The following is a 9,790-nucleotide window of genomic DNA, read 5'->3' as shown; positions in this document are numbered from 1 at the left end:
CCTTCTGAAGGCTCTAGGGGAGGATCCTTCCTTGTCTCTTCCAGCTCCTGGGGGCTCCAGGCATTCTTTGGCTCATGGCTGCATCACCCAACCTCTGCCTCATTGTCACATGATGTTCTTCCTATGTGTCTGTGTCCAAATTTCCCTTTTCTTATAAGGACACCATCCACCCCAATTCAGTTATGACCTCTTCTTAACTTGATTAACATCTGCAAAGACCCTATTTCCAAATAAGGTCATAGTCACAAGTGCCAGGGATTAGGACTTGAATCAAATATCTTTTTGAGGGGACACAATTCAACCCACCATACATGGGTTTGGAGGAGACAGGCATGGGGGTTAATTTACTTAGTACTGTGACTTTGGTCAAGCTCTTCCTTCTCTGAGACTCTGCTGAAGCATGGTGATGACCAACACGCCCCTCCTGGCCCATCTGATTGTCTCCCAGCCTTCTGCATCTCATTAACAGTCACCCATACACCCAGTTGTTCAGGCTCCAAACCCAGAGTCATTCTCAGTTCCTCCCCGTCACCCCAAGTCTGTCACCTCAGGAGCCATCCACCCAACCCAAGCTCCACCGTCACCTCTCAACTCATCTCCGCATCTCCACCTTGACCCCCTGAGGTCTGTTTTCCACTTCTCAGCCAGCTGGTGGCTAATCTCTTCCCCTGACATTTAGAACAAAATCCGGTCTTCTTAAAAGAAGACCCAATTTGTCTCCTCGACCTCATCACTGCTGTATGTCCCACAGACCCATGGTAGAGGGCTGAATGGTGGCCCTCCCAAAGTGTATGTCCATGTCCTCACCCCTGGAACCTGTGACTGTGACCTTAACTGGTAAAAGGGTCTTTGCAGATGTAACTAACTTAAGAATCTTGAGAAGAGATCATCCCGGATATTAGGATGGGCTCTAAATCCAATAAGTGTTGTTATCAGAGAAAGGCAGAGTGGGATTTGGGAGGAAGAAAGAGAAGAAGGCCATGTGAAGACAGAGGCAGAGATTGGAGTGATGTGGCCACAAGACAAGGAACACCTGGAGGCCCCAAAAGCAGGAAGAGGCAAGGAAGCGTCCTCCCCTAGAGCTTTCAGATGGAGCTCTGTGGTTCTAATAAGGAACAATTTCCAATGTACATAGTGGAAAAAACAAGATGCAAAACAGCAGGTATTTTAAAAAGAGAAGATGGGGACACATATATGTATACATGCTCACATAGGGAAAGAATATTTTTAAATTTATTTATTTATGGCTGTGTTGGGTCTTCGTTTCTGTGCGAGGGCTTTCTCTAGTTGTGGCAAGCGGGGGCCACTCTTCATCGCAGTGCGTGGGCCTCTCACTATCACGGCCTCTCTTGTTGCGGAGCACAGGCTCCAGACGCGTAGGCTCAGTAGTTGTGGCTCGCGGGCCCAGTTGCTCCGCGGCATGTGGGATCCTCCCAGACCAGGGCTCGAACCCGCCTCCCCTGCACTGGCAGGCAGACTCTCAACCACTGCGCCACCAGGGAAGCCTGGGAAAGAATATTTTTAAAGTGAGGAGAGCAAGGGGGCATGGTGGTGTCTGGGGGAGGGAGACAGAAGTTGGGGATGGGGAGGAGACTTGGGAACACTGCTCACGTTTTGGGTCTTTACATCTTTTATCACGTGCATGTATCACAGAGATCACCTTTGTTTTAAAATGCTGGTTAGAAAGCTGGAGCAGTGCTGCCCCCATAGAGCTTTCCATGATGATGGAAATGTTCTCTGTCGGTGCTGCCCAATACAGGCAGCCACCAACCACACCTGACGATTGAGTGCTTGAAATAGGGTTAGTTCCACTGAGAAAGGGAATTGTCAATTTTATGCAAGTGTCATCCATTTAAATTTAAATGGCTACCAGCTACCAAATTGGACAGTGCCACTGTGTAGCATCGTGGACAACGTCTTAGGATAACATATTAGGTGAAAAGAGCCAGGTCCAGAAGTGGAGGTAGGATTTGGAGGATATTATGTTAAAAAAAAAAAAACAGCTAGAAGTACAAGGGGGAAAAATGACAAGAAATAAACCAAAACACAACCCACACCTGGAAATGGGGATTATTTTTCTTTCTCCAAATGTTCTGTAATGAGTTTACATTATTTTTAGAAATATATGTATGTATTGTTCTCTCTATATAGCATATTATATACGACAATGTAATAGTATAGTAAATTATATATAGCACATTAAATTAATGTAAATTACTATATGTTATGCTATAGTATATAGTAAATTAAATCACATATATTTTTATATGATAGCACATAGTAAATTAAATGACATATATTGATACTATATTAATTTATCATATGCTATTATAGTACATAATAAATCAAATTATACGTAGTATATTAATTTACTATATGCTGTTACAGTACATAGTAAATTAAATGACCTATAGTACATTAACGTACTATGTGCTATTTTATAGTACATATGAAATCAAATTACATATAATATATTAATTTACTTATACTATATCATAGTATACTGTTATACTAATGATATTAAATATAAAATTATATATTCAATATAATTTAGATATCCTAAGTTATTCGATGCCTTCTGAGTTTTGCAAGTGCTGAACGGTTCAGCTCCCTGGACAGATGCACCTGCTCTGTGTCTGGCAGTCCAGTGTTTATGCCTCTTCCTGTCCTTCTCGGATAAGCGAATTCAGCTCTCTGAATGTTAGTTCCTCACCTGCAAAATAGGAAGGTCATCGTGCCTCCCACGTGCTAGAAACCGCTTCTCCAAATGTGCTCAGTGCACCCATGTGGTCCCCGAAATCCTTTCCAGGATCTACAAGGTCAGACCCCTGACCATGACATTAATACTACGTCATTTGCCTTCTTCTCTGGGTTGGCATCTGCCCTGACGGTACACTAGCAACCTGCTGGTGCCTTAGCAGGAATCAAGACAGCAGCGCCAAGTGTACAAGGAATCGCGGCTGCTCACCACAGCGCATGCGCAGAAAAAGCAAAAAGCGGGGTGGGGCGGGGGAGCCAGTGTCTCTTGATGTTATTACTGAAGCTTGGTGAAACAGTAAAAATTACTAATTTTAAAAAATTTCAACCCTTGAGTATGTTTTTCCTCCTTATTCACTTTCTCATGTTATTTTGTAATTCACATACGATAAAATTGACTCTTCTTTTTGATGTGGGGGGGGGGCGTAGCAGATTTTAGCGCACGCGCAATTCGTGTAACCGCCGCCACAATCAGGATGCTGACCCGAAGAGCTTCATCAGCCCTCAAAACATCCTTAGGCTGTCCCATTGGACATCCCTCCCCAACTCCTGGTACCTCCCCGTTTCTCTGTCAAGGTAAGTTCTTCTTCTGGAGAATGTCACATGAATGGAATCATACGGTAGGTAACTTTCTGAGGCTTCTTTTCACTCAGCATAATGCCTTTCAGAGTCGTACATATTGTCACGTATCCAAAGCTCTCTCTTTTTCATCGCTGGGCAGTATTCCATTGTACGCATATATCAGTCTCTACTCAAGATATTTGGGTGATGGATAGTGTCTTGGGGCTGCCATGACAAAGCACCATAAACTGGGGGGCTTAGAACAACACAGATTTATTCCCTCGGGGTTCTGGAGGACGGAAGTTCAAAATCAAGGCACTAACAGGGCCATACTTCCTCCCAAGGCTCTAGGGGAGGATCCTTCCTTGCCTTTTCCAGCATCTGGTGGTGGCTGTCAGTCCTTAGCGACGATAACCAGCTTGTAGATGCATCGCTCCAGTTTCTGGCTCCGCTGTTACATGACGTTTTCCTCTTTATGTCTGAGTTCAACTTTTCCTCTTCCTGTAAGGACACCAGTCTTACTGGATTAGGGCCCAGCCTGGTGGCCTCATTTTAACTCAATGACATCTGCAATGAACCTATTTCTAGATAAGGTCATATTTTTAGATACTGAAGGTTAGAACTTCAGTACATCTTTTAGGGGGACACAATTTACCCCACAATAGATGAGTCCATGTCTCTTTAATATTTTGTGTAACAAAATGGGAAATACACATAAAGTCCTCCTAACGAGCATTAAGTTCAATGGTCATCTCTAAAAAAAGACACTAGAACAAATTTTCGAGTCCAGCTGGCATCTTTTTTCAGGGAACACCATTTTTATTTGAAATATCTGACAAACTATGATTCAGACTTGGCTGTTTGGCAGACAGTTTTCTCAAAAACAAACAAAAGGAGCCTGTTACTTCAAGGAAAACAACACAGTTCTGTTGCCAACATAAGATTTAAGCTTTCAAGGTAAAATCAAAATTTTGGAAATCCCATGTCTGCCACTGTCTGACCACTTTCTGACACTTTTTAAATTTTTTTATTTATTTATTTTTGGCTGCATTGGGTCTTCGTTGCTGTGTGTGGGCTTTCTCTAGTTGAGGCGAGCAAGGGCTACTCTTCATTGCGGTGCGCAGGCTTCTCATTGCAGTGGCTTCTCTTGCTGCGGAGCATGGGCTCTAGGCGCACGGGCTTCAGTAGCTGTGGCTTAGCTGCTCTGCGGCACGTGGGGTCTTCCTGGACCAGGGCTCGAATCCATGTCCCCTGCATTGGCATGTGGATTCTTAACCACTGTGCCACCAGGGAAGCCCTCTAACACTTTTAAAAGGCTTTTCTTATGAGACAGAATGGTGATGATATTAACAAATGTAGGTTTCTGATGTTGAACAATAAAATGTGACAACTTCTGCATAACCCAGGGAACCAATATTTTCCAAATGATCGATGTTACAATCATCACAGGAGATGTATTCAGAGCGCAAGACAGATCAATAGATTTTATTTTATTTTATTTGGTTGTGCCAGGTCTTAGCCGCAGCAGGCGGGCTCCTTAGTTGTGGCATGCAAACTCTTAGTTGCGGCATGCATGAGGGATCTAGTTCCCTGACCAGGGATCGAACCTGGGCTCCCTGCATTGGGAACACGGAGTCTTATCCACTGCACCACCAGGGAAGTCCCAGATCAATAGATTTTAATGTAGCCAAGCCTAGTGAGTTGAATGGGGGCTGCCAAAAACATATTCATGCTCTAACTGCCAGCATGTGAATGTGACTTTAGTTGGCAAAAGAGTCTTTGCAGATGTAATTAAGTTAAGGATCTCAGGATGAGATCATCCTGGATTACCCGGATGGGCCCTAAATCCAATGACAAGTGTCTTTATAAAAGACAGAAGAGGAGAAGACATAGACACAGAGGAGGAGGCTACGTGGTGAATAGAGACAGGGATTGGAGTGAGGCAGCCCCAGCTGAGGAATGCCTGGAGCCACCAGAAGCTAGAATAAGCAAAGAAGGATTCTCCCCTTGAGGATGGTACATGCAAATGCTCTGGGGTGAGAGACAGCGTGGCATGTTCTAAGAACTGCATAGTTTGGAGAGGCTCAATATTAGACATAAGATATAACAAATTTAGATATAAGCCATGAGAAGTAACAAAATAGACACTTTTTCTATTAAAGTCCAGATGGTAAATATTTTCAGCTTTGCAGGTTAGATGGTCTATGGCTCAACTATTCATCTCTATCATTGTTGCTTGAAAGCAGCCATAAACAATACATAAACAGATGGGCATGAATGTGTGCCGATAAGACTTTATTTCTGCATGGAAGCAACCTAAGTGCCCATCGACAGATGAATGGATAAAGAAGATGTGGCACATATATACAGTGGAATATTACTCAGCCATATAAAGAAACGAAATTGAGTTATTTGTAGTGAGGTGGATGGACTTAGAGTCTGTCATACAGAGTGTAGTAGGTCAGAAAGAGAAAAACAAATACCGTATGCTAACACGTATATATGGAATCTAAAAATAAAAATGGTTCTGAAGAACCTAGGGGCAGGACAGGAATAAAGACGCAGATGTAGAGAATGGACTTGAGGACACGAGGGGGAAGGGTAAGCTGGGACAAAGTGTGAGAGTGGCATGGACTTATATATACTACGAAAAATAGATAGCTAGTGGGAAGCAGCCGCATAGCACAGGGAGAGCAGCTCAGTGCTTTGTGACCACCTAGAGGGGTGGGATAGGGAGGGTGGGAGGGAGACGCAAGGAGGAGATATGGGGATATATGTATATGTATAGCTGATTCACTTTGTTATACAGCAGAAACTAAGACACCATAGTAAAGCAATTATACTCCAATAAAGATGTTAAATAAATAAATAATGAATACACACACACACAAGACTTTATTTCTGGACACACGTGATTCGAATTTCATATAATTTTCACATGTCATGACACAATTGTCCTCTCTTTTCCCCCCAATCATTAAACAAATGTAAAATCCATTCTTAGCTCTAGGGTTGTACAAAATCAGGCAACCCTGACCTAGCATAAAAAATAGAACATTTCCAATACTTGAAAGTTCCCTGCACCTCACCCAGTCATGTTCCCAGCCATGATCTTGCATCTCGTGTTCATCATTCTCTTCATTTGTGTGACGGTTTTGTTACCAAACCAAGCTTAAGTATGCTCACCAGCACACAGTAAAGTCAATCTACTGACAACAGGTTGTGTTAAAGGAAAGTACAGCAATTATTGCAGGCACCAAACGAGGAGTCCAGGCAACTAACACTCAAAAGACGTGAACTCCCTGATGGCTTTCAGGGAAAGGTTTTTAAGGACAGGATGAGGGAGAGGCTTGCAAGGTGCATGATCAGTTCATTCTTCTGATTGGCTGGTGGTGAGGTAATCAGGAGTCAACATCATCAACCTTCTGGTTCCAACGAGTCTGGGGTCTATGTGTTTGTGGTCAGCATAGAGTTAACTTCTTCCACCTGAATTGGGTTTTCAGTATCTGCAAAATAGCTCAAGAATATGGCTCAGAATATTATCTATAGCCCTTGAGGAGGAACTAAAGGTCTTTGATTTTGTTTAATGGCTAAACTATTATTATTTTGTCTTGCTTGACTGTTTTTCTTTGCTTCTTCACTTTCTCACTTCTCTAAATTTATTCTTTGGAACTTGGGGAAGGCCTAGGAGGCTAAGGTTTTTCTACAAACAAGAGGCAGGCAGAGGACATGGTGGGTGGATCTCTCTCTGCTCTCTGCCATGTGAAGATATGAGGAGAAGACAGCTATTCACAAACCAGGAAGAGAGCCCTCACCAGACACTGGATCCGCTGACAACTTGATCTTGCACTTCCCAGCTTCCAGAACTGTGAGAAATAAATGTTGTTTAAGGAGCCCAGTCTGTGGTAATTTGTTATAGCAGCCTGGCCTAAGATACCTAATTATGGTAGGTTTTTATGAGGAAACGTGTATACTTGAGGGATGGTGAGATGCCCATTTGTGGGGTGGCACAGAGTTTGATACGACCGCCTTGGTTTTACCTACTTAATTGTACTGTTCATTTCTTCCATTAATTATCAGATTTTTAGAGTTAGAGTCTTAAAAATCTTCCAGTCCAGGGCTGGCAAACTTTTCCTTCAAAAGGCTAGACAGTCAATATTTTCAGCTGCACAGGCCAGTCTCTGTTGAAATGACTCCACTCTGCTGTTATACCTTGAGAGGGGCCATAACAATGTGTAAACAAATGAGCGTGGCTCTGTGCCAATAAACGTTTATTGACAAACACAGGCAGTGGGCCGGATTTGGCCTATGCACTATAGTTTACCTACCCTTGACCTGGTCCAACATTTTCATTTAATAAGGAGGAATTCGCCCGGGATCATGCAGCAGGTGAGAAGCACTCACTCTCAGAACTCACTCTTAGGCTTGCCAACATCCTGTCTTGGTGCCTTCACTTTGACCTCTCAGCTGGCTTCTATGAGCTCAGATGCTTGTATCCTCCGCTGATTAAGCTATGACTTTTCCCAGATGCCTCCAGGCAGGTACCAATCAGAAGGTGCAAAATAAACACAGTTATAACCGCCCACGTCTGTGGTAACCTTTGGATGATGGTCTTACCTTTGCTAAACACCTGCTCAGCATCAGAGACTCTGCCAAACTCTTCCCACGTGTGTATCTTATGCTTCCTTAAAGAAAACCAGAGAAGTGAAGTGTAAAGGAAGAAGCCTATCTCTTGGAATAAGATAGGTATGGATTTCAATTCTGCCCCACTGTCAGCTCTGGGTGATTGATGTCGAGTCACTTGGCCACTGAGCCTAAATGTTTTCCCTTAGAGTGTAACAACCCACTTCAAAGACATACTGTGTAGAAAATACCTGCTATGTGCTTGGAATGTTTCGAGTGCTTAATAGAAATTTCTGGCTGCAACTGTGGTCTGGATTTGCTTACGAGAAATAGTGGGCGGCTTCTGTGGGTCCCTGCACCTGGTGCCCGCAGCTTTGTATAATCCCTACCCTTGATTGTAGGGTACTTGGAATTTGCTTTGAATGAACATAAATCAACAACTGATTGAATGTGATTCCTCAAAAAATTAAATATAGAATTACCATATGATCCAGAAATTCCGCTTCTTGGCATATATCCAAAAGAATACAGAAGAAAACTTTGTAGGTGATGAAAATGTTCCATATCTTAATTATGGTGGTGATTATGTGGGCATATTCATTTTGCAAAACTGATTAAATGGTACACTTGAAATGGGGATGAGAAGCGATGAAATGTCACTTCCAAGATTAGGTTGTAAAAAATATATGACCCAGAAATTCCACTCTAAGGTATATAACCCAAAGATATGAAAACAGGTATTCAAACAAATGTTTAGAGCAGCACTGTCTACAATAGCCAAAGGGTGGAAACAACCCAAATGTCCACCAATGAATGAATGAGAAACAACATGTGGAATATTATGCAGCCATAAAAAGGAATAAAGTTTCAATATATGTTACAAAGTGGATGAAGCTCAAAACCATTATAAAAAATTACGCTAAGTGAAGGAAGCCAGACACAAAAGGTCACGTACTCTCTGATTCCATTTGTATGAAATGTCTAGAATGGGCAAATCCATTGATACAGAAAACAGATTGGTGGTTGCCGGGAGCTGCAGAAGCGGGTATGAGGAATGACTGCTACTGGGCATGGGGTTTCCTTTTGGGGTGATGAAAATGTCTTGCAACTAAATAGAAGTGATAGTTATACAACATTATGAATGTACTAAGTGCCACCGAATTGCTCACTTTAAAAAGCTTAGTTTTATGTTATGTGAATTTCACCTCAATTTAGAAAAAAACAACAACTGTGACTTCCATTTTCCTAACAGGAAAGATATTTCTTGCTGGCTTTGATGAATTTGCCGGGTTGAAGAACCCCCCATGGCAAGAAATTGAGGGCAACTTCCTGTCAACAGCCCGTGAAAAACTGAGTCCTCAGTTCAACAGTCCACAGGAATCAAAACTCTTGCCAACAACCATGTGAACTTGGAAAGCTGATTCTTCCCCAGTCAAGCCTCAAGATGAGACCACAGCCTCACGGCTCTTAGTTAATCCTTGAAATAGCCCATTGTAGAGGCAAGGTGCTTGAATTTCAAGAGGTAAAGCCACCTGCTTATTTTTAATAAGTTTACCCTGACACTGAGCCCCTAATCATGTCACCAGCTCTGTGGCCTCCTATGGCTAACATCTGTAAGAGATGCAAATACCTAATGTACAGTAGTTTGCTTGATAAATATTCTTTTGCTTCCTCCTTCCCTTTCTTAGGTGGAGAGTAGGAAGAGGCATCACTTAATGGTTAAAAGAAAAGACGTTGCAGATTTCTCCCTACTGGAGAAGACTACAACATACCCTGTGCTGCTGAGTATTTTTTACAAATTGAAGATCTGTGGCAACCTTGTGTAGAGCAAGTTTATCGGCACCATTTT

General features: G+C 42.6%; 1 long non-coding RNA gene across 1 annotated transcript; it reads left to right on the top strand.

Moving 5' to 3' along the window:
• Window positions 1–3,264: 3,264 nt before the first annotated feature.
• On the top strand, window positions 3,265–9,709 carry LOC132518647 (uncharacterized). The gene is made up of 3 exons (XR_009539924.1): window positions 3,265–3,333; window positions 9,194–9,463; window positions 9,630–9,709. It is a non-coding gene; the product is annotated as an uncharacterized LOC132518647 (long non-coding RNA).
• The last annotated feature ends 81 nt before the right edge of the window (window positions 9,710–9,790 follow it).

This window comes from Lagenorhynchus albirostris, chromosome 3, assembly GCF_949774975.1.
Source record: "Lagenorhynchus albirostris chromosome 3, mLagAlb1.1, whole genome shotgun sequence".
Taxonomy (NCBI): Eukaryota; Metazoa; Chordata; class Mammalia; order Artiodactyla; family Delphinidae; genus Lagenorhynchus; species Lagenorhynchus albirostris.
The sequence above is the reverse complement of the archived record's forward strand: the minus strand, read 5'-3'. Positions and strand labels throughout refer to the sequence as shown.